The 23,988-nt window shown below is 40.6% G+C and overlaps 1 protein-coding gene and 1 long non-coding RNA gene across 2 annotated transcripts in view; one reads left to right on the top strand and one right to left on the bottom strand.

The window, feature by feature from the left end:
- LOC136294083 (uncharacterized) overlaps positions 1-23,742 on the top strand; it is a 48,139-nt gene extending 24,397 nt beyond the window's left edge. Inside the window, exon 3 of the long non-coding RNA XR_010722304.1 lies at positions 23,091-23,742. This is a non-coding gene — a long non-coding RNA (uncharacterized lncRNA). The remainder of the gene's footprint in view (positions 1-23,090) is intronic.
- Positions 1-23,988, bottom strand: part of ZCCHC24 (zinc finger CCHC-type containing 24) — a 103,599-nt gene that overhangs the window by 17,492 nt on the left and 62,119 nt on the right. The window lies entirely within an intron of this gene.

The following is a 23,988-nucleotide window of genomic DNA, read 5'->3' on the forward strand; positions in this document are numbered from 1 at the left end:
TAGAAAAAGTATTTGAGTGCATACTGTATTGCACAGAAACCTGTTCTTACTATAATGGATTCTTAAGAGAAGGATAGACTCCCCTTGCGTTCACAGTTCTAACTAATCTCAGATACACTTCTGCGTCTCCCGGATGTTCACACGAATTTTCCAGGTATGCTTATGTATTTAGTATCTCATGTGTTATATATAGGGCAACAGGCAGTGATCAAACATTTAATGTGTTTGGTGGATTTTCAGAGCCACAGGACTCTGCCAACCCTACCCAAATCTTCTGTTAAGGAAAGCTGCAAATAATTATCTTGGTTGACTGTACTTCAAGGATTTCTTTTACCTGCACATGCTACCCTTTGCTTGTTGAATGACCATGAAAGAGCTCCCACATGGGCTGAATATGCTTGCGGCCAATCACAGTTTTAATACGCTTGTTCCTGCAGGACCTTGAAAACAATGAAATTACTTGAGCATATAAATAGCTGCCTAATGAATCTTCATTTGAATGTATTGCATAACTCTGTCTAACGCAGAACCTAAAGTTTCAAGAACAGGTCCTTATGTGTGTGAAGGTATCCATTAAAATTTGAACTAAATGTTAACTCGTGCAACAAAGCAAGCGAACAGAAAACAATTCACTTAGGAAACTGCATAGTGAAAACTGTTTCCAAGGTATTGTTTAATGCAGTACAAAGCAAAAAAGGGGATGGGGCTAGAAAGTGGGGATGGAGTGTGCCTATGCAAACCAGGGTCTCTGCTGTGTAATTTAAGAATTGTATGTCATACAGAAAATAGGGGTTTGCATATCAAATTAGGCATGTGGAAGAGTTAAAATTACACTCGCCTGCTGGGATGCACTGAGGCACTTTTCAGCATTACAAGATCATATTCTTCCAAACAGCTTAAGATAAAAGGAAGTGGTCAAAATATTTCCTTTCCCTTCTCTGATACAAAATTGGACATGCTGAATTAATTATGAAGAAACTAGGAATGTATTCATTTTAATAGTTTCCTGATGTTTGGACTCTTTTGTCCCCCTTCATCCGTTGCTTGAGAACATACAATGGCAATACTCTCCTCCTCTCCCTCCCCCTCCTGTGGCACACTATATTTAATATGTTCATATTTATTTAGTAGTTGGAATCACGGTTTTGGAGAAGGGAGGGTCAAACCCATGTTAGAATCAACCGTTACCTCGTCCAAGCTGAGGTCAAGACTCATATTTTTGTACTTGTTTAATTGGTTCACCTCAGATGCCTTCAAGTGGATTTCACAATTCTCCTAGGGCTAATGTGGCACAGCTGGGGCACTGATCTGGTGAGAAACTGACAGGTCTAAGGATTTTAATCTGTTCTTTACAAAGCAGTGGACTAGTTCTGATAGACCCCTTGCCTCTCCATAGGTCATGAGACTGTTCAGAACAGATGGGAAGGCAGACAGATGTCATTGAAAGCAATTCTATTCCAAATCTAAGTGCATAGCAGGTGCTTTTGGAGCCAAATTCAACAACTGGGATGCTGCTTTCTGCTTCACTGCTGTTCTGAGATGTGTTCATGCAAAGTTTCTACCTGAAGAAAAGATGTGGATTAAATTATGATGATGAGATAAAGCTACAGATCTCCAGCTGATTCTGTGATGGTATTTCGTTCCTTATTAAAAAGAAGCTGCATGGGAAGACTAGGGTCCAGACATGGCCATAGACATGTCCAGGCTAGACTGGGTACACCACAATTTGGTGTACCCAGCATATTATCAAAGCATATTTTTAAGAGTATTTGGATCAGAGAATTTTCCAATTTATGGGGTGACCATAGAGCTTTTGCTGTATTTGGTGTGTTACAGCTGAGAATCTGAGGCTTTTCTCTCTTCCAACTCTATGCAAAATAATATGTTGTCCTTACTATTTTAACTGCTTGCAAGCTACATTAGAAATTTATTTGCAGACATGGCAATTTGCAAAACATTTAGTACTTGCTCTTCATGAACTACTGTAGCTTAATCTTATACTGGGTGCAGCTGGATGCAACTTTGGTGTCAATTTACAGAGGGGAGTAGAGAAAATTCCTGTATTAAAGAGGTCTGTAGAGGCTGAGAGGAGAGAGGTTTCCCTGCTGCTTGAGTGGCACTGTAAAATCCTGCTGTATGACAAGCCATAGCTTTTGGTGCCTTTATCCTTTTGTAAATCTAGACCTGTTGTGGTTTTTCTCCAAGCCAAGTATCTGCTGTGCTACACTTGCTGAAAGTACTTGGGGAGAGACTTTAATATATCAGTGATCTTAAAGAAGAAATGTCAACTTGGGAATCTGCTACTTTCACTTTTTCTTCAGAAATAAAGTGTGTTGATATCCGAGGATGTCAGGGGAGATGACTTTATGTTAAGGTATTTTCATTTGAGGTATAGTGATTTTAGGACTTGGATGACATTAACAAGGATATTACAATAAATAAGAATTTTATTTCAATTAGAATCTTTGATGTTCATATATCTAAAAATATCATCAATTTCTTGCTTAATTTTTAAGTGAAACTGCGTCATCCCAAAATATTGTTTTTCCCACACTCTCAGTTTGTAGCTCACAAGTTTAAACTCATACAACAGATACTTTAATATCCTTAATTAATTAAAAAAAATTAAGAAGTGTATCCAGTTTGTATGCAGTTTCCTGCATAGTCATTGTCCTCAGCTCTGACAGTGACCAAAGGATGAGTGCTTTGTACTCTACAGGCTGGGAAAAGGGTGTGCAGAGGAAAGCATTGCACTGGAAGGTGGGGAGGAGAAGGAGAGAAGGAGGTGGCAAAGAAGAGAATATTTTAATTCAATGCAATATGAATTGCAACTTCAGCAATTTGCCACTCAGGAAATGGCTTGTTTTGCTCTGATTTTTTTATATTGCTTGTTGCACTCTCTGGACTGATACACTTTTTTTTTGTTCTATTAATATGTGTATGAATTATTATAATGCTGGATTTCTTTTAGCCTGGATTGGAAATGCTTTTGCTCATGTAAAGGTTTTATCTCTTCAAAACAGCTCTTGGAAAGTAAAGGAAATATGGTTAAGATGACAAGGGCAAGTTTCAGGGGAAAGGATGTTTCCAGGAGAATTCAGCCTTCTTCCTTCCTTCTGTTCTGAAAGGGACAGGATCTCTTTCAACTATCCGCTAAATCCTAAAGAATTCAAGACCCGGTTCATGGCATATCCCACATACTGCATGAAAATAGGTACAACTATAGAAAGAAAATTCCAGCAGGAGAGTGCAGGATCATGAGAGTAATGTGATCTTGTGGTTAAGGCACAGGACTGAGCCTCTGCAAGCCCAGGGTTTCATTCCTGGCTTGGCTACAGGCTCTTTCTGTTGGTTTGTGGGCAAGTTACTTGATCTCTCCATGTCTGAATTTTCATCTGGATAATGGGCAGTGCTAGTGTGCTTCACATTCTGGGAGTTTAATCAATGTTACTACAAAAGTGAGCATGAAGCTTGTTATACAACTCTCAGGCAGGAGTTTTGAACAAGGACTGGTATAGACCTGTCACTGGTGACCCTGGCCTCTACCCTTTGAGCCATTTTTTATAAAGTCTTTGCTTACGGATGTTTTTGTTCAGTTTGTTTTCTCCACAACTTAACTGGTTAAAGCAGTCAGAACTGTCATTTTCAATCATTTGCTTGTGGCATCTCCATTGATTTATCATTAAAAGAAAACAACAGAAGGTAAGGCAAGTACCTACACAGTTGTAAGGATTTCCAGCTAGGAAATCCTTTATGCAAAAGATGAAGTTTGGGCCCTCTTAGAAAGCTTCCCCCTGTACCAAATGCAGCATAAGGACTACCTGCTCCCTGTAACCTCCCCCACCCCACAGCAGCACAGTGCACAGGCTCCCGGGACACCAGCACACAGGGCAAGCTGTGGTCTGCCCTCCTCCAAGATGAAATACCACAGCAAGAGTGTCATTGCTTCTGGCTGGAATGGGCCCTTTGCTTGAACTATTAAGAAACAGAGAAAGGAAATAAAGACCAGATGAGCAACCACCCTCCTTTTCTCCACCTCAGCCTCCTTCCCTCCACCTTCCCCCCTGCCATGCTGTCTATGAGATGACATACAAAAACACCAATTGAGTCAGCCTGCTTTGAATTACAGCATTCTTTTTGAGCCTGGAAAAAAACATGCTATGAATAGCCCAAAAATGAAACATGATTTCAGATGCTGATATGTAAACTGCAGAAATGTGAAGGGGACTTTTTTCTTGTCCCGGTATTCCTTCCACTCAAAATATTGTGCAGGGCCATACATGAGCATATTGCATAGGAGAAAGTCTTAGAAACCCACCCTTTCTGCCCAGAGCATTCATGTGTTTGTTCACCTACCTCAAGAGCCATCAAATCCCAGCTACCTGACTTGGTTCATGTGCATGACACTGCTTGAGGGCTCCTGGCTTGCTCTGGCCATCTGTGCACATAGAGGTGCCTGGGAGGAACTCCCAGACAGTTTTCTTCTACAGTAGGCTTGTTCTCCTCATGAGGAAAGAGCAAGCTTTCAACATCTTAACTGAAATGCATCAGAAAGTCTCAATGAAAATACAGCCATGGGGTGGCAGTGAAAGCTTATGGGCATATACACCCATACTTTTAGATGACCCAAAGGCAACCATCCTTTGCTGTGCAGCTTGTGATAACACAGTAGGAATCTGCAACTCTAATCTCTTCCATCCTTCCCTTCTCAGTGCCTCCTGTTCCTGCTGTTGTATTTGTATTTTCCACTGGGCTCCTAGACTGTTTTTTTTCCAGTCTGTGCAAAGCTAACTTGAATCATCTAAAGAATCACTTGTCATTCCCCAAGAACAGCATCAGCAGCTGCCAGACTTCATCAACCATCCTGTAAGATTCATAGTTCATTTTGAAATGTTACAAGAACTTCGAGCATTTTACTGAAATTCTCATGAAAACAAGATGAAGCAAACCAGTTCCCTCTGTAATGTCTTTCTTAATCACATGCATAAATATGTAGTACCTTGAGGTGAGGAAGGATGGAATGCAACCAGGAAGTACAGAGTGAGAATACTAATAGGTATGTGAAGGGTAAGAGGACAACAGAGGCAGTGTTGGGTGAAGAGCACTTCTTACATCAGAGTTCCTGCTAGAATGAACGGAGAAAAGTGGCATCTAGGAGGTGACCATTTCACAATAAAAAGAAATAAAATTTATAGCCTTTTCAACTGTTCAGATTCTGCCTTGTGTTAGTTAACTGACTCTTTGTCTGTTTCTAACTAACTATTTTGTTGTTCCATTCAGTCATAAAATAAGCCAGGAGGACGTTTATCTGAAACTTCCTGGGAAACACACAAAGGTCATAGGTTGACTCAGGCCATGGATGTTGTTTGAGGTTATGAGAGAAATAAAATCTTTCTGTGTTGAAATAGGAAACCCGTATCTGACTCATCAAGCTGCCTGCCTGTACTGTAAGTCTTTTGAACACCTATGTTTTAGGCTCATTCTGTATAAGATAGTCATTGCTGTAAAAATTTTGGATGGAAACTGTTTTGACCAGAATATAGTGAGAAAACTGAAACAAATGGGGAACTGTCTAAACAAGTGAGCCATGATCACCGTTTCCTTTCATGCGAGTAGATGACATTTCTATTCCAAAATTTTTTATTACTGCTTTGCCCAGTCCTTCTTTAAAAAGCAAAATTAATCAACCATTTGCAATCTTTACAATATGTTTGTCCAGTGGCACCAATGGCATTTCCTATATTTAAGAATTTATTGTCAAAGACACACACAGCATTTCCTTATCATTAATACCTAAAGTCTCAGTTCCTGAAAGTCAACATTTTCTTGCCTGTGCACACAGCAGTAGCTGTCATCATAGGACACATTTCACCATAATCTCACACTGGACAGCTTGGAGCATATGATGCTGGCAGTACCCCAGACCTGCTGCTAGCAGCTGATCCAAAATAGGAGAGTGGCCTGAGGCCAGCTGGTAGTTCCATATTCTTCAACATGGATTGGCATACGAACACGTCTTACAGAGCAAATCTTTCTACCCAAAAGAATTTTTTTTCAAGAAAAAGCAAGCCAACACCAGACCCCAATACCAAGTTAGGCATCTCTTTTACTAGTGAATAACATACTGCAGCAGAAAGCACAAAGTTCAGTTATTCTACGTGACTAGGAACAGTTTTCAGCTCTATTTTAGAAATTCATCACCCTGTTCAAAATATCTGATCCCACTTTTGTAGCAGATAGTTTCAATATCCACAGGCCAGTGAAGTGAAAATCTCATTATTAAACAATAGAAAGGAAGAATACATGTTCTAATTGAAATCTCATGGGATCAGAGGATCCACCAAAGGGCTGTAGGGCACAGAAGGCATGGCAAGGCTTTGTGCTGTGTTCAATTCTTGTCATGGGAACACATTTGTGACCAAGGCCTTCATGTTTCTTAAGTCTAAGGCAGTCTTCTTGACACAGTGAACAGCCCACAGGAAAATATCTTTACTAGATGCTGCCTTACTGTTGTTTGCTCAAGGCTAAGAAACTATTCATTTTAAAAAAGGTATTGTGCAAGAAGCATCTGGTGTAAAATGCTTGTCATGGTGTTTGCCACAGAAGATGATTGGAGAGGTTGGATGAAGATCTGGAGAAGGGAGAAGGGCACTTCTTTATCCCTTTTGCTACTGTTTCCCCTTTCCTGTTTCATCCTGATACTCTTTCCATTGACAGATTCTAGTCTAGGGATAGATTCATGCCTGCTTTTGCTTCCGGGGATGTAGTACAAATGAATTTGCCTTGATCTTGGAGGGGAAAATTTTTTAAACCATTGCAAAAACCTTATCAGGAATTCTTCATTTTGTTTTTCATATTAAGGTACTCCTCTCTGTTATATGACATTATTTCAGCAGCATTGTTGATTTAAGGAAAAAAAAATCAATGTGGAATGATAAAATAGAACACAAACAGAAACGAGTCAGAAACACCTGATGTATAATAAGGTCTCTGAGTGTTGTTTTTCCAAATCAAGGAGTATTGTTTAAGGTTGTGCTCTTCTGGTAAGCCACGGATTCAGACTCTTGTAGGGAGACTGGCACAACGGCAAAAGTCTTCAAGCTCCTTGCTATATTTTTTTCAGTCTTTCAAGGACCAGTTAATTTTATCCGCTCTGCATTTTGGGGGGATGTGCCGTTCAGTGTGTGCCTGGTGAGAGGCTCATTATCCTCCTCAGGCTCAAAACAAACCCTCGATTTTGAAAAGGCAACAAAAGAGGTGGCTAGTCCTGGTTTCCGGTGGCTCCGGCCGGGCCAGCACGGCGGGCTCCCGGCCCCGGCGCAGCTGGCTCTTTGTGTGCTGGGGCATAATGAGGAGGGCTCGGGAGGAAGCTGACACAGGTGTGCCACAAGGCCGGGGACTTGGCTGGGGACACTGCCCCGGCTGTGCGCGCACGTCTCCCCACACACAGGTCTTGTGTTCGGTCTTGGCCGCGGCCTTCAAGGGCCTCCTTGTCGCGGCACAAACAACGGCGTCGCGCAGCCTCCCTTGTGCGCTGCATCCTGGCCCGAACTGCCTGGAATAATCCCCTTTCTCAGGCCTAATACCACAGCAGAAATGTCATCCTTATTCTGCAGTGCTGGCATTTGTCAACTTGGTGGGTACAAAGACAGCATTCATTGAGCAGGAGACAGGCACAGGGCCCCAGGAAAAACCCTTCGAGGGGACAGTAAATGGTCTTCTGTAAAACTTTGAACTCTACAGGAGCTGCTGTTTGTCTTCAGGTCTGGCAGAACTGGAGAAAGGGCTGTCTTGTGTTGACCATGTCTTCAGCTGGGGTTGTGGGGCAAGTTCAGGTTTAGTTTTTAGGCCAGAGGACTAGCAACGAATGGCCTTTCTTCTGCAGCAGTGCCATCTTTAGCAATCGTACAATCTACTCTGCCCAGCTCTGTTCACTCTTGGACAAAATTAAACCTACAAGAAATGTATTTATCTTCACACTTACTTTACACATAGATGCAGCTATTCTAATATCAGATACTTTTATCTCCTGTGCAACACTTAGACATAAAAGGTTCTTACCAGCCTTAGGGGACAGCTTGAGCTCTCAAAAAGGTACCAGTGAGAGGCAGCAATACGAAGCAGAGGAAGTCTGCTCTACTTTAGACATCCTAGTAAGCCCTGAAGTCTGCTGAGGGACAGTAGACATTTCCACTGGTGACAAATACATCAACAACAGCTGACGGAAGAGATGGATCCCTTGAGACAGTTTGCCCAATGAGACAGCAGACTCCTCACAAACAGCCTTGGTTCCTCTTGCCCTTGCTCTTGAGTTAAAGTAGATGGCTCAGGATAGCATGATGTAACCAAGAATATTCCACTTTATTGAAAACAGATCCACTGGTTTTGTAAGTATCGTATTACCCACTATCTGAACACAAGCACTGACCTCACTTAGAACTCTCTATACTCGGGGTGGTGTATAGAGGTGATTAACCCTGGGGTATTTCTGTTATGAAGACAGCTGCAATGCAGGTCTTGGAAGGCTTGATTTCAGTCAATCTTATTTTTCTATTTTAAATTGTCCTCTAATGAGACTGTTAAAACATACCTCACTAAAGAAGTTGCTGTGTTTTAGTGAAAAGTTAAACTAATTTTGTGGGCCATTAAAAACATGCCCTGGGCTATTTCCCACTTGCTCCCATTACAGAGCACTCTAAAATTATACAGTGTATCTGCTGGTATGGAAATGCACCTTTGGGGCAGGGACCAGTACCAACCTGTGCTTTGCATTTTGCTAACTCTTCACAGTAATAAATCATCTGTTTGAAAGTTCTGGGGTAGACTCAGTGGATCTTCAGGAAGAGAAGATACCAAATAGCTTCCAATATGTGAGGTATTGGAAAAAGCAAAGGGGTTTGAATCAGTTTTGAGAAACTGAAAGAATTTTATCATAATCCATAATTACTCTAAATGTGGGGTTAATAACAGCAGCAATAAGAAAAGGATACAGAAAGAGAAGAAGAGAAAAATATTCATTAGGCATTTAACTTCCATGGGTAAACAGAAACAAAGGAGTATGTGTTATGTATATTTAGCATGAGGCATACAATTCACTCAGCAAATGTAGGTAATTTTTCTTATAATGGTGAATGTTATAGTTCACTTTGATATAATATTGTTGGAGGGCTCATCTGTAAAGCTCCATACTAAATACTGAGAGCTAATGGAAATCAACAGAGAAGACTGGAACAGTAGGAGAGTGCCTCAGGTGACCCCTTCCTAAATGCTAGAGTGGCCAAGCCAGCTTGGAGGAGGAATTGTGTTCTAAGGCATTCCAACTCCTCCTTGCAAATAAAAGGAAGAAATACATGTCAGGCATGACACTGTTAATCCATTCTGATGGTTGTGGGGGGTGCTTAGGTTGTACAACAAGATGCTGCAGCTGTTGGACTGGGCTGTGGGCAGCACGTTCTGTGCTGCCAGGATGCAATCAGGGAAATATGCGCAAGAAATAATTTTAGAGACTGCCCACCACCCACTTCTTTTTAAGGATGTGGTTCTGCACATGAAATTGGGATATAAACAGGAAAGGCCTCCTCATTCTTCTTGTTATCTGAATAAGCAGTATAAAAGGAATTTCTCTAAATTATCTGTGGATAAGTGCCTTATTCCTACATCATCTCTTAGGACTTGAGGGTAAACAGCATGGTCTAGAGTCATGTCTTTAGCATCAGCTAAAGGAGTATTTAAAAATCCCTTAACTTGCCTGTCCTTTATTCCCCACCAGGTATAAAACAGTGGAGCAGATATATTTCTGCATAGAAATATGTCAAGAATGGGTAAAGAGAACTCGTCAGAGTGTGTGGACAGACAATTTTAAGACTATAAACATAATCTGCAGTGAGCAGACACAGAGAACTAAAACAGAAACATAACAGTGTGCTATGAAGGAGAAAGATGTAAGAAAAGAGCGTGGAATTATACATTCACTGTAATTTGCAGTGTTGGAAGGAAGTGTAGCGTTAATACCAAATAAACTTGCACAGAAATAGATGTGCCCAGCAGTCAAAAATTCAAATCTTTGCTATCTCAGCAGCTTCTCCAAGAGCCAACATTGTTTCTCTCTCTTTCACTAATTCTTTTTCAGTGGGAAATATTTTTAAAATATTACATATCAAAATAGTCATCTTTTCTAGAAGGGGAGTGAGACCAAGCACAGTGTATTAAAGTTAAAATAGTAGTTGTGATGTCTGTGTGTCATTTCAATTATCTGCTTTTTGTTTGATTTGTGAAATGGGAAAAAAATTCATTGTGTTGTATCATGTGATATTAGTAAATTTAGACATATTAATACTTCTGAAAAAACTTTAAGAACAGCCTCCAAAATTTATTTAATTTGCCATCACTGATCACACAGTGTTATTCAATTTAGGTTTATGATCTAGTGGCTGGTTCAGAATATCAGGGTAGATGCATGTGAACTGGAATAGAGCTCATTTTTTACTATACCTATCCTGTCCTTTTGCTGTTTTCCTCAGGCTTTATCAAATTATTCAACAGGGCACTATTTTATATAAAACTTATAAAGCTTAAAACATGTAGCTATTTCCTGTAAGTAGGGGTAGGTAGGGAAATACAAAAGAAATTGCCTGAACTTTCTTTTTAAAAAAATTGAATCTCTAAATTGGGATTGCCTCCCAATTAATTTCTCTCTATGACATCTCGCAGTTTGTGCCAGTTAGATTATTTGTTATGAGTAAATTTGTCAAACCAGAGGTGTTAAAAAAGGCTCTTGATATCAAAAACCTGTAACCACACAGGGACTATCTTCAGTTATCTTATGAGACTGTTTCATTGCTTCACATAGAGGAAATAAAGGTCAGCTGATTACCTCACAGGTTGGCCTGAGACTGAGCATGTTTCTCCCCACCAATGTGGGAAATGTTTTAGAAATGGATGTGTTGACTTGGGAAAAGGGCAGCAATGAATAACCAGCTTGGAGGGGTACTTGGCAAGAAGGTTGTGATGACAGTATATTTTTGAAGGCTCCGTGAAACAAAGAAATGTTCCCAAAAAGGAGATATGCACAACAAATTCCAGGGCAGAACAACAGCTGCAAAAATCTATTCTGCCTTTGAACTCTGCTTTTAAACTGAACTGCTCGGTTTCACAGTGCCTGCAAACAACTGGAGCACTTCCAGTGTCAGTATTCATACCTGTTAGTAGAAAAGTTGCAGATATTTGCAGCCATCTCAGGGTATAGATGGATCAGCATTTCCCAGCACTTTTTAAACCAAGGAGGAGAGCCATTTAAAATTATTAGTTCAGATTTTACAAGAGTGATCTCTGCAGGCTGCACAGGCACTGTCAGTGGGCAGCAGTGCTCTGCAGGCAGAAAGGCTCACCAGGGTGCATAAGGGTCGCCTGGAGGACGCAAGGTTAGGGGTGCTGCTGTTAGGTGTCCATACACATCTGTCACCGGGTTAAATTGCAGGTATCTGTCTGCCTAGACTGCAGGTCCTGACATGTCCCTGGATATGCCTCCAGCACCCCTGGGGAGCAGAGAGAGTCCCTGCTTGCTGGGTGCTGTTGCCCTGCAGGCAGCCAGGCAGGAGCACACGCTGCTGGGGACATGTCTGCAGCTTCTGCTCAGGTGACTGCTGTGGGCTGTGGCAGTCCGCAAGGGACCTCATAAAAGCTGGGTGGTCTGCCCCGACTAACACAATGGTAACTTTGCAGCTTTTTGCTTAGGATGTTGCTTTGGAAAACATTCTCACTGTCTGTATTCCCTGGAAGCTGTTTAGGGACTCTGTTCAAGCATACATTTAACACTGCATATGGAGAGCTACGCTGAAAATGTGAGGCAGCGCTGTTACAGCAAAGTCAGGTTTGTAAACTTGTAGAGGAAATTGCTTTCAACCACAATTTAGCAATAGTCTGCTGAAGAGTGTGGGGCCAATTTAGGATTTGCATTTCCCTCTTTCAAACAATTAATTCAGCTAAAAGTAGATTATACTACAAGTGTGTAACCAAAAGAAAATACGTATAGCCTCTTCTGTTAACAGCATTATGGCTGAACAAAGAACAGAAGTAGAATTGCGCATGAAGCTCCTGCTCGGTAGTGAGTTTTCAAACTACAGTTCAAAACTTCTCCCTAGAAAAGCAGGGATCAAGATTGCCTGGATTTGGTCCTGCAGTGCCTGTGTTGTGCACAGTAACAGCTGTTTGCTCCTGGCAGAGGGAAGGGGACAGTGTGGGGCTTCCAACAGCTGGGAGCAGGTTGTTTTAGTATTTGCACTAGTAAATAGGAAGGACAAAAGGAAAAAGTTGAATCTTGCCAGTAAAAGGGCATATAAATAATGGAGAACTTTTCTTTTGTCCAAGAAATAGAGACTATTCACAAACCTGTTTGCTGCAATAAATAAATAAAAGCCTTAGAGCACTGAGTTTTGCAATAATTTGAATATGGTAATTCTCTTCAGACCATTTAGATAGAGACTAATAGCCCCACAAGCAAAGGATATTTTCATTCCCTTAGATGGAGAGAGCCAAACAGCCCTTTAGATTTAAAACAGGGTAGAGTTTGCAGAAGAAAGTAAGAACCCAAAACATACTGATGTCCCATGGCTAGCTTGAAATTCGTGGACTAATGGTGTACTACCAAAGAAAGATTTAGAGTAGGAGGAAAGGGCCTGTGACCATTTTGACCAGCGTGAGGATGAACTTCCCTTTGCAGCATCTGTACTGTCTACACATTTGCTTTCCCTAAGGCAAGGGCTCAGTCATGTAATAAGGTATTTGAAAACAAACAAGCTCAGGTGTTAGCTGAACCAGAATTACCAGGTGGCACTGTATAAACCAAGACCTAAAATCCTGTATGTTGTGGTACCTGGCTACAGGAGCAGCAAACTGAATGCCATTTCCTCCCATTTTGCATACAATGTGTTCTTTTGGTCCCTTCCAAATAGGAATTTCAGTATGCAGCATCAGATTTTGAAAGGAATACTCTGAAAACTTGTGTTGCAGACCTGATGTCACAAAATAGACACAAAATGTACACTTGCTGTAGATGGTTGGAAATTTGGTCAGTTAAATGGAAGTTAAAAAGTATGTGTATTACATCTGAATGAGATTCAGCTTCTGAAATGCCGATTGGTGCTGAAGGTAGGTATGACTTTGGTGCCCCGTTTCCCTCAGAAGAAATGGTGTGAGCAATACAATCAGTTCTTTCAGCTTTGCCTACATGCACGTCCTTCTTGATGATCAGCTGCCTGAAGTCAGCTCTCTTTCAGAACACAGGGGACTAAATAAGGTGAAATGACCATCATAGAGTCTAAATTCACTGGTAGTTAATCAACAGAGTTCTCTATTTTCATTTTTTTTTCTTTTCAGCTGTAACTTTAATGCTCTTCTGTATTATTTTCTTCTTTTCTTTATTTCTCTTTGGATCAGTGTTCTTAATGTTTAAAAACTTGAACAGAGGAGGAAAACCAGGATGTGTAAAATCTCCTCCAAGTCATTCATCTCTGTAGAAAAGCAATGCTCTGTCATCTACAAATGAAGCTTTCTTTCCAGTTACACCTCTCCCCCCTCAGCACTCTTCTCCACCCTGACCACTTGCTCTTTTTAGTCACATTATGATAAACAGACTCATCTCTGTGGAGCTCAGTGGTTAGTAATAACTCAGCCCCAGGAGGCAGAAATATAACTTTATAGTCTGTGATCTGTCAGAAGTGGTGATATGTAGGATTGTACTGTAAGGAGTTGCAGGAAATGTGGCTTATGGACCTATTTATTAAAATCTATTGTAGAAACAGATGCACAAGCTGTAGCAATTAATGAAAAAAGTCAGAGAAATCTGACTGTATACAACTTGCAAATTATTTTTAAACACAAAATTGCACTAGTAAAATGTTTTCAATTAGTGATTTACCAGTTCCATTTAAAAATGAGCAGGAGATCACAACAGAGTGTAGAAACTGCAAGAGATGGAACCATATTGCATATTGGCTTGGGCTTTTCTGTATTTCAAACCAAAAATGAACATAGATGATGTTTTTTTGTTTTAAATCTAACAACTTTCTGGGAACTTGAAAATTTGCCTTTTCATCTCTTGTACAACATCAGAATTGCAACTGCTTTCCTACACTTGACTGGAAATAAAAGTGCTCTTGACCAGTGGAAAAAGAGGTTCCTTTAAGGAGCAACCACAGACAAACATTAGCTCATTTTAAACATGCTACTTAATACATTGAAAGAGATCACAAGAGCTGAAGTGTTCTGCATGTTGTGCTGATTCAAAACTGGCAGTAAGATATGCATCCTTTTGATTCACAGAAAGATGGGAGAAAGTATCCCATAAAGTTTGTTATTCCAGTATAATCAGCTTTAAGACCAAAGCACTTCCAGTAGTACATCTCTCCCCCTCTCTTTTAGTGCAGTGGAAATCTTGTTCTAAACAGAACTAGTTTTTAAATGTATTGTAAACATATATATTTCAGTACATGTTTGCTTGAGCCTAAGCTTAAAATATGCACACCACGTGTACTTGGGGAGGCTTGTGAGAATCCTCAGTTCCTGAGCTGCCCTTGCTCCTGAACATAAAGGAAACTTTCCATTGAAAAGGTTTTTGCCCTTGGTGACAAGTGCTAGTGGAATTCTTGGTGATATTAATAGGTGGATACCCTCAGATAACATGGCCCAGTTGATGAAACAATTCAAAGATGAGGATTTTGTGGACCAAATAATCAAAGATGTTTAGAATATCCCGTGAACTCAGCGTAAATGTCTGTAGGATCACAGCATGTGGCCTGTACTTCTGTTCTGTGGAAAGCTGCAGAACACAAGCTGACTCCTAATTTGCTGGAGATACATGCTGCACTATACATTAATGCCTTTAGCTTCCTAAGAGGTGTAGGCATCACAGTCAGGCACGCAGGATTGCACTCGAGCAGTAAAGCGGCCTCCAAAGAGTGGATAACTGGCATTTTGGAGAGACAGAGAAACATTCCTTGAGAATTAGGACAAGTTAGATTTGGGGAGTAATACCACAATAGCTGTAAAAGAGTGGCTAAATTTGATCAATCTTCAGATTGCACTAGTCCTAAAACATTTCCAAAAGCTCTGTCCTCTGGCTGCCAGTGTCAGCTCTTGTTGTTGTTCACCTTCAAGCAGCTGTTTTTCATCCCTGAATTCAATTCACCCCACTGAACACAGGCTCACTACACAGGAATGGTTCAGCTGCAGGCAGTGAAAACCAGTTTTTGCTCTGTGTCACACACAGATATATTGCTAGCATTTAAATGCAACATTTCCTACTAAATGCAAACACACCAATTCTGTAAGAGACCAGAGGGAAACTGATTCTTGTGGAATGTCACAAAACTGAACTGGGGAAAGGGAACAAATATCGGAAGTGCGGTTCTTGTTGAAAAAGACTGAGACCATCTTAACACATCATTCTGGCTGGCTGTCACCTCTTGCTGGTGGAACAGCTATATCTCATGGACAGTTGTGTCAAATGCTAAAGAGGTGCAGGATGAAGAGAATAGATGTGTTCTCTCCTCATCACCAGAACGAGGTCATTCATCAGCGCCATTATAGTGGTTTCATTTGTGTCCTGGCTCGCACCCAAGTTGCACTGGGACTGCCTCAGTTAGTTATCTTGTATGACATGTATTTCTTGCTACAGGCAGAACCTTCCTTAAAGAACTGTATCTATACTTCCGTGAATATCTGTCAGCAGACAAGAAGCTGTCCAGGATGCTCACATAGGGAAGTAGTAAATTGACTTGAACTTTTGCCATGCATTTAACCAACTCTTCCATAAATATTAAGAGATTAAGCATGTGCTGTGCTGTTTAAGTTGCTACTGCATAGTCTTAACTTTCTCCTTCCTCCTACCACTTCTGCCCTTTCAGTATCACATTAATAAATTCTGCAGATATTTGGATCAAAAAGTACTGGCAGAAAAGGGGAAAAAAGCTTCCCTAGTATTACTGCTGAGCATTAGGTTGGACCTGGGATTAAAACAGCCCCATATTAATACTACTGGCTACAAAATGGCTAAATTCTTAGATCCTGCAGTAGAAATTCCTTCAGCAAATCCATTTAGTGATTCATCTTCATCTCTTTTAAAAGAAATATAACTTAAAAGTGTACACAAAATATATATTTCACTTTATGGAAAGGGAAGGGAAGAAGATCCCACCAATTCCAGGCATCCATCTCATTAGTTTTAGGCTCAGCAGCGTATCTTTAACAAGCTTGCAGGTACGGTTTTAAAGCATCCCTTGATTATTCAGCCTATCCAAGACATCTCCTAGTTTGTCTGCCTTTAAAGTTTAAAACTGTCAGCTTTCATGATTATTGTTGGTGTCTGTGGTTCACAGCAGCTACATGTATATTATTATTCTGTTTCATTTTGTTTGTGTTAGTTGGGTTGTGTTTTAATGTGAGGCCATTACAGTGAAAAAGTTTTATATATAAATCCAAAGAGGCTGGAAAAAAAATTATAAAGGAACTCCACTGCTTGCTCTAAATGGAAATAAACTGATAGGGTCTGAAGTTCCTACAGATTTCTGTAACCTTAATGAAAATTAGGCACACAAGTAATGAAAATTACAGTTCCATACAGCACCCTAGAAATGAATAAGGTGTGTAGTGCTCAGTGTATAACTGGGATGTCAGGACTTGACCAGTGAAGCCCTAGAAAAGCCCTCCAAAGCCCTCCTGTATCCAGAGGCAAGGCCAGCCTCAACAAGCAGCCTGTAGAGAAAGACTGGACCCAGTCAGTGTGACAGCCCTGTCACCCTGGGATACAGATCTGATGGAAATAGCTGCCACTGTGAATCTGGCTACCATGCACAAGGCTCCTGACTCCACTGGTGCCAACTCCCTGACCTTTCCAAGCTAATAGAGCTGCCTTTGCACAGCAGATAAACAATCACCTGTTTGAGGTCAGAGGCCCGGAATACAGGTAAAGTCTGACTCTGAGTGGACTTCCAGCTGTGAGGATCCAACTGCATGGCACACCCTTGTTTTTTCCTGTCTTTTAGGCATAGAATTGCATATGTACCTATCTTTCTCCCAGAAATCAAACTGTCAGTCTAGGAGTGCATGTATGATTGATTATTTATACATGAAATGTCAGCTGCTCTTCTTTAGTGTGTGCTAGGAATGTTCAGCAACTTTAAAGGTGACTTAAAGGTAAAGTCCTAAATCTCTTGCACAAGTCCATTCCATTCAACATCCCCATTCACTGAAGAAAGTTAATGAAAGTAAACCACACATATAAGTTCATGCATCTAAATATAGTATAGAAATCTTGGCTTGTGTGGTCAGTAACACTGCACTGTTTCCCAAAGATCATCTTTTGAAACAGAAGGCTGGGAAGCACAAGAACCAACAACCTCTGCTTTGTGACCACCAGCTTTAGTGCTGGAGCAAGGCTGGCTAATCCAGAGCAAAGTTTATTTCACAGCACTAGAAGGGGGTGGCCCCCTCAACAGCCTTTGGCTTTGAGATGACTTTAGCTCTTTGCAATTGCCAATATAGCACCTGCACTAGGAACAAATTTTAAAAAGTAGGTCACAACTGCACATGCAATTACTGATTGCACAAAACAGGCAGGCTATAAAAGTGTCCTGGTGTATCTGCTTTAAGTGCTGGCATGCAATGTCAGGAAACCCAGAAAACACAGGACCACCTGTGGAGTCCTCAGTGCAGTATGATCCTGTTAAGTTAATACTCTCGAGCCTCTCTGCTGACTAATACAGGCAAACATTAGAGCCAGCCAGGATTTTAATAAGCGGGACACTTCTACCTAGGGTACGTGCCAGCCCTAAGCTTGCTGCAGAAAGCAAGCACAAAAGTAAGCAAGAGGTTAAAAAAGAAAACGTCTGGCTTTTTCAACAGCTGGGTTCCATTGTGAAAGGGTCATGTGGTGCCAAGGAAAACAGAAAATAGGAAAGCACACAGATTTGTTAGTTTGAAGTAATTGACCACATGGTGTCCAATGGTTTGTGTTCTCATGTTCTCCAGAGTGAAGTCCCACGGGAGCTGAGGCAGGGGTTCCAGTTCCTAGCACTCTATTGTTTACCCTGATGGTTTCCAGATGCTGGAGACAAGGACAGTGAAATCTTTGGGATGCTGCCAAAGAATGAAAAAGACTAAAGAAAACACTGAGGGTATTTTTTAAATTTTATTTTTAAAGAGACAGTATTTAGTGAAAAGACCACCTTCTTTTACAGTTCCTTGCTCCTTCAAATCCACATGCCCACACTGCTTCTCTCTTTTTTCTGCCCCTTCTCCCCCACCTGTTTTTTCTTTTCCTTTTATTCTCTTTTTTCCATTTAAACATCTCTACAACTAACCAACGGAAAGCAATGTAGGGTGTTGTTTTTGTGTTGTTTTTTTTTTTTTTCCCTTGGCATTAATAGCTCATTTAGCTGTTACACAGTGGATGTGCAAAAATGGTCAGAAAACCCCAGCAAAAACTTCATAGCAGGCAGATCACCAAGAGAGTGTCAGCAGTGATGGGAAAGCCTCAGAAGGCTGTGAGTTCAAGTTTGCTTTGGCATAGCTGGAAGAAGCTTGCAGAATTCTACAAAGTGTTTTCAAACATCTGAACCATGGAAATCAGGGAAGGGGAGCAAGAATGGGAGAGCAGTACACATTTTCACCAGCAAAGCCAGAAAGCAGAGAAGAGCAAGGGAATGTAAAATAAGGAAAAGAAGTCCCAAACCCCTCCTAGTAATTAATTCTTCCAGAGGGATGAGGTCCAAGAGCAGGGCTTCAGTGTTTGGAAGCCTATATTTTAGTGGAGTTTGGCTGCCAGCTCTCTGAGCTAGAGCAAGTTTCTACATTGCACCTACGTGTATGTATGTACTTGGGGTTAGGCAGAGACTGTGGAAATCTATAAAAGAGTTCCTGTTGTTGCCATCAAAAGGTGGTAGATGAGATACTTCTCCTGTTCACACATGAGAAATACCAGATTGTGCCTTGCCTTTTTTTTTTTTTTATTGAGGGGGATCTGCTAGAGTAATTTATTTGCTGGTCTTCATGTCTCCTGAGAGGGGTGAATGGGTGTTTTGCTGACAAAATTCCTCCTCTAAAGTAGTCTTGGTGGAGTTTAATTTGCTACAATAAAACTTTAGCAAAATCTGTTGCTCAAGAAGAAGCAACCAAGCTTGATTCTAGATTCACTATGAAGTGTAAAATCTACTCACGTTAGCTCAAAATTCATCTGTACTTGGAACCCTAGGCAACCTGCTGGCCAAATTTCAGACCCACTGATATGGCCTTCTTCTGCTTATTCATTGTCTTTGAAGGAGACTCTTAGCAAACCCAGTGATGCCAAAACCTGATGTTCTAAGGAATGATAAAAGGACACAAGTGCCTTTGCTTTTTCTCTTCCTGTCTCCTGGACAGGCTCAAAGAGCCCTCACATCTCTTCCCTTTGTGATTTAGTAGTCTGTGGGTATAGGACTGATAATAATGCACCATTCAGACAGGAGCATTGGTTTGTTTCTAGTGTACATTTTAAAGATTTTTAATGCTAAATTACTCCTATCTTTTTCTTCTGTATGTATTAACATTAACAGAAGAGCTGAATTTAGCATTGAAATTAAAAAGAACTTAAGAAAGACTTCTCATCAGATGCTGTAAGCAGGACTTTCAGTATGAGCCAATACTTCAGAAAGTGAGTGCGGGGTGTGATTGTACATTGACCTGTACATGCCCAGACATTCTGTGTATTGGCCAAATAAAGGACAGTGCTGACACGCAGCTCAATGAGCACACCTGGTAAATCCAGTCAGGAACAAAATGAGGCACATGATGTTTAAATTTATGTGTGTGTTTGATGACATGCTAAAAATATTAACTGTGTTATTTTGACACAGAATTGTGCTGCTATCCAACTCCAAAACCAGATCAGACCATGCTGAATGCTAAAACAATGCAACATTTTTATCACCCTTGAAGTGATGAAGCACAGACCCAACCTTAATTTTTTACCTCTTTAAAAAAAATAATAAAATCTAATCTGTGTTTGAAAATAAAAGATTCCCTGTGATTTTCTAATTCGTCTCTTTCCTTGTTCCCAAAGAATGTGTAATAAACGAGTTGCAAGCCTATTTCCCTCTCCACAAACTGAAAAGAATTTCTAAGGCTTTTACTACCTGGTATTTGAATCACATCTTGAATGGTGCCTGGCATCAGCAGTCAGGTGGTTCTATGTCAAGATTTGGTTTTATTGTTTGGCATGCCTAATACTTTAAATTTTTGTAAATGAAGATCTAATAGTAGCTATTATAACTGTATTGCTGTCTCTGAAGTTGGGCCTTTTTTATTTTTATTGTAACTAAAGGTGGTTATTTCCTTCACCAAGAACTATCATTTCATTTAGGCACGTGCATGCCAGAATGGCTGTATTGGGCCAGACAAAGTGCTAGCCCAGCCCTTGGTAGGTCCAGCCACAGTTGTCAGAGGAGTCTACAAAACAAAGCTAAGTATAACATAGTTTTACCCCAGTAAGCTCCTCCAGACCCCACCAATTTGCAACTAAGGGATGCCCTGAGCCAGTGGTGGTACCTTTACCCAAACTCTGTTCTGATCTTGCTGCTCAGAATAATCTGAGTACTGTATCTGATAGAGCACAGCTGATTAAAGAATGAGTTAATAACCCTGTCGTGAATGTGCTAACCAAGTGGCAATGTTAGATCATAATTCATTTCCACTGAAGAAATCACAAGAGACTAACCATTCCATATTTCCTATTTCAAGTGGAGATGATGAATAATGATACTGTCAAATGCTCTGTGTTCCCCACACTTTGCTTCTAACTTGAAAGACACAGCATCAAAATTACTTACAGTCAGCATATGAAAGATATGGTTTTTTTCAGACTGGCACTTTTTGGAGGCTCAAATGGTATCAAGTAGATTAGCGAGAATGTTTTTATAAAAGGCTCTGTTTTCCCTGTTGAAGTGTCTTGGTTCAAACGCGGTGCTTGTTTTGGACTTACCAAGACATGTTTTTCAGTCTAGTTCCTGAAAGACAAACCCCTGCAGACCAGAGCCATTACCCCACGCTCTTCCTGTGTGCTGATCTTACAAGGGCAGAGAGAGGACTGCAGACAAGGCTGACACTTTGCACTGGCTCCCCTGCACCTGTGCTCAGCAGGGATCGCATGGTCTCTGCAGGCCAGTAGAAGAGCTTTCCCCAGGGGCTGTCCAATGAAAATTTAAACCTCAACCAATTTTTGATCTTGTTACTATGATGTAAACAGACAAAATATGGGGGAAGTAGTTTGAGATGGAAAATATAACTATTATTGCAGTTGTTCATTGCAGTGTTCTTACTTTTCTTCCAAGGCTTTGTTTACTGCAAAAGACAGTCCTGTAGAGAGCCTGCATCAGTCTCTGAGTATATGTTGCTTCCTTAATGTTTTCTGTCAGCAGACTTGAAAAGAATAGGTGTAAAACTGAACTTAGTTCTTGGTATACATGGAAAGAGTAAAGTGTATTGGATGACAGAGGGTAAAGTGGACAGAACTTAAAAGAGCCCTTAGTAGATGATGATTTTTTCTACTTATTTGCATAACACTAGATTTGGTGGAGATGAGCAGGGACTGAACTTGGCTAAACAGATATCAATATATGGATAAATACTGCTTGGTGGCTTTACAGTAGTTGTAAATCCAGCTCCTAGCAATTCCCTCCTAAAGTCTGTTAAAGAGATGAGCTGTATAGAAGGATTTTTACTGCAATTCCCTAGATAGAGGTCCTGCAATTTTGACTGGCTTTTAGGGACTCCCTGAGGGGTATGTTACCAATTTCCTTGTACCTTCTGCTTTTCTAGGCACCTGAATGAGTGTTTCAAAAGCTTTGTAGAAATTAATACACTTGGGGCTGCAGGTCTGTGCTGCAGCACTGTGAATATCTAACATGCTGTGTTAAAGCTTAGCAGCGAGATGGAAACCTTTCAATTCCATTGCACTTTCAACTGCTGCCAACCTGGCACTCCAGTGTGCAACTTTTGAATCAAGCCTGCTGTACTTTTTTTTCCAGGCTGATTTTTTTTCCTTACTGTAAACTGGCTGTTCTATTTCCGAATAACACTTCATTTAGGGCAGAAAAGGTGGCTTGAAGGAGCTCTAGGACAAGCCTTTGCTGACTTAAAAAGAAGAAATGATTCTAACTACATTTTTCCTGTTTGTACATTTTTGATATAGGAGAGATGAACACAAATATTGGATATTTATTTGCCTTTTTCCTACACCTGTTACTGAAATAACTGAAATGTTTTAAATAATGAATAAAAGAAGGAGGACCAAATGCTTCATAAGGAGATAATGCTTTAGAGAGTCTCTGGATTTAAATGTTGAGTTTCAGACATCAAGAGCAGTTTTGTTCTCACAAAGTATAGTTCATCAATCTGTTTTTCAGGTATCCAATGCAATAAATTAGGGGCTTTTTTGTATCTTCTGTGATTTTTCAGAAAGTTAGGAGTACCATACAGGGCAAACTCAATACCTAGCACCAGAAGTGAAGAGAGTATTTTGGTTTGTAATTTTTTTTTTCTGTAATCATTCTAGCTGATTATTCAAACATTTAAGAGCTCAAATGCTTTATTTAATCCTCATTGGCATTGGAGATAGATCTCTGATCAAGACAAGAAAATTTAAATACAATATGTGCGTATACATGATTCTGTGTTTGTTAGAGAGATGGAAAAAGAGAGAGAGAGAGACCCTCAGCATTTGTCTGGGACTCGGAGTGCTAAGAGTGTGCTGGCTGCAAGCAGCTGATTCTCTTCAAGTATGTCTGACCTAGCAGATGTCTTGAAGTTAGGGAGCTATGACCTCGAGCACTGGCTCATGGAGAGGTTGGCTCCCAAAGAGGAGCTCCCAACGAGGCAGTCAGAGAGAGAAAATAAGAAAGAAAAATGGTTTTATTTGTTGCATCCGGTTAACCGGTAACAAAACAAGCAGAAAAAACATACACAATTATATCCTGAGTTTCAAGAGCTTCAGTTCCAAACTTTGTTTGACCTGGTTACTCTGGGCTGGCTTTAGAAAATGAAATGCTGTCTTTCCTCCTTAGACTTGAAGACTGTTTCCTGCCTGGGATTTATGGCTAGTGGTGGACCTCAGAGCACTGCATAATGCTCAGTATCAGAGGAAGTGAAGTAGATTTAGCTGCGAACACAAACTGAAAAGGGGATTATCAGCAGATTTCTGCAGCGCTTGTGTGTATCACGTGTAGCAGGCGCCAAGGAGTTTTCTCCCTTCTTTTTCTGGCTTGTTTCTACTCAGCAAATTGCGTATCTGGGGATTGTATGCTGTGGTCAAAATGTCATCAGTTCAAATTTGAGTGGTTTTAAGCTGGTTATATTGCTCTAAAATATTCCACATTGATCCTATCTTGTTCCTGGGCACTGGCTATTTCTGCTGCAACTGTTTAATGTTTTGGGGGTTTTGTTGTTTTGGTTTGGTTTAGTTTTTTTTGTCTAAAGTAATGCTTACTGTAATAGGCATTTTGAGGCAGCATTTTCTTGTCAGAATGTGTGAACAGATTATGGCACAGGCAAAATCTACTGCTCATAATCCACAGGAAAATCAGATAGCAGAGCACTGAAAGACCCGTGTGGTCCCAAACTGAGCTTAACCACTGGCTGCAGAAGTTGTGCTGAAGAAGTCACTGGGAATAAAACACAGCTACCAGTAGGATTAATGTAAATAGAGGAGTGGTAACATTTTTTCTCTTACAATTGGTGTCTGATTTGAGAATTGAATATAAAGTGCTAAAAGGTTGTGAGTTTTAAAATTTCTTTTAGTATACTGACAACTGATGCAGAACTTATGACTACCAGTAATGTTTTGCATTTGTTGTTATTGTGCTTTCCTTGAAGTACTCTATGGATATCACTTTAAATTCCCAGTTCTCCTGTGCACACTGGAATAAGCCTGCATGCCAGTGGCTTCCCTCTCAGGCACCTTGT

Source organism: Chamaea fasciata, unplaced genomic scaffold (genome assembly GCF_029207755.1).
Source record: "Chamaea fasciata isolate MVZ Bird 193981 ecotype frontalis unplaced genomic scaffold, bChaFas1.0.hap1 SCAF_9, whole genome shotgun sequence".
In the NCBI taxonomy this organism is placed as follows: Eukaryota; Metazoa; Chordata; class Aves; order Passeriformes; family Sylviidae; genus Chamaea; species Chamaea fasciata.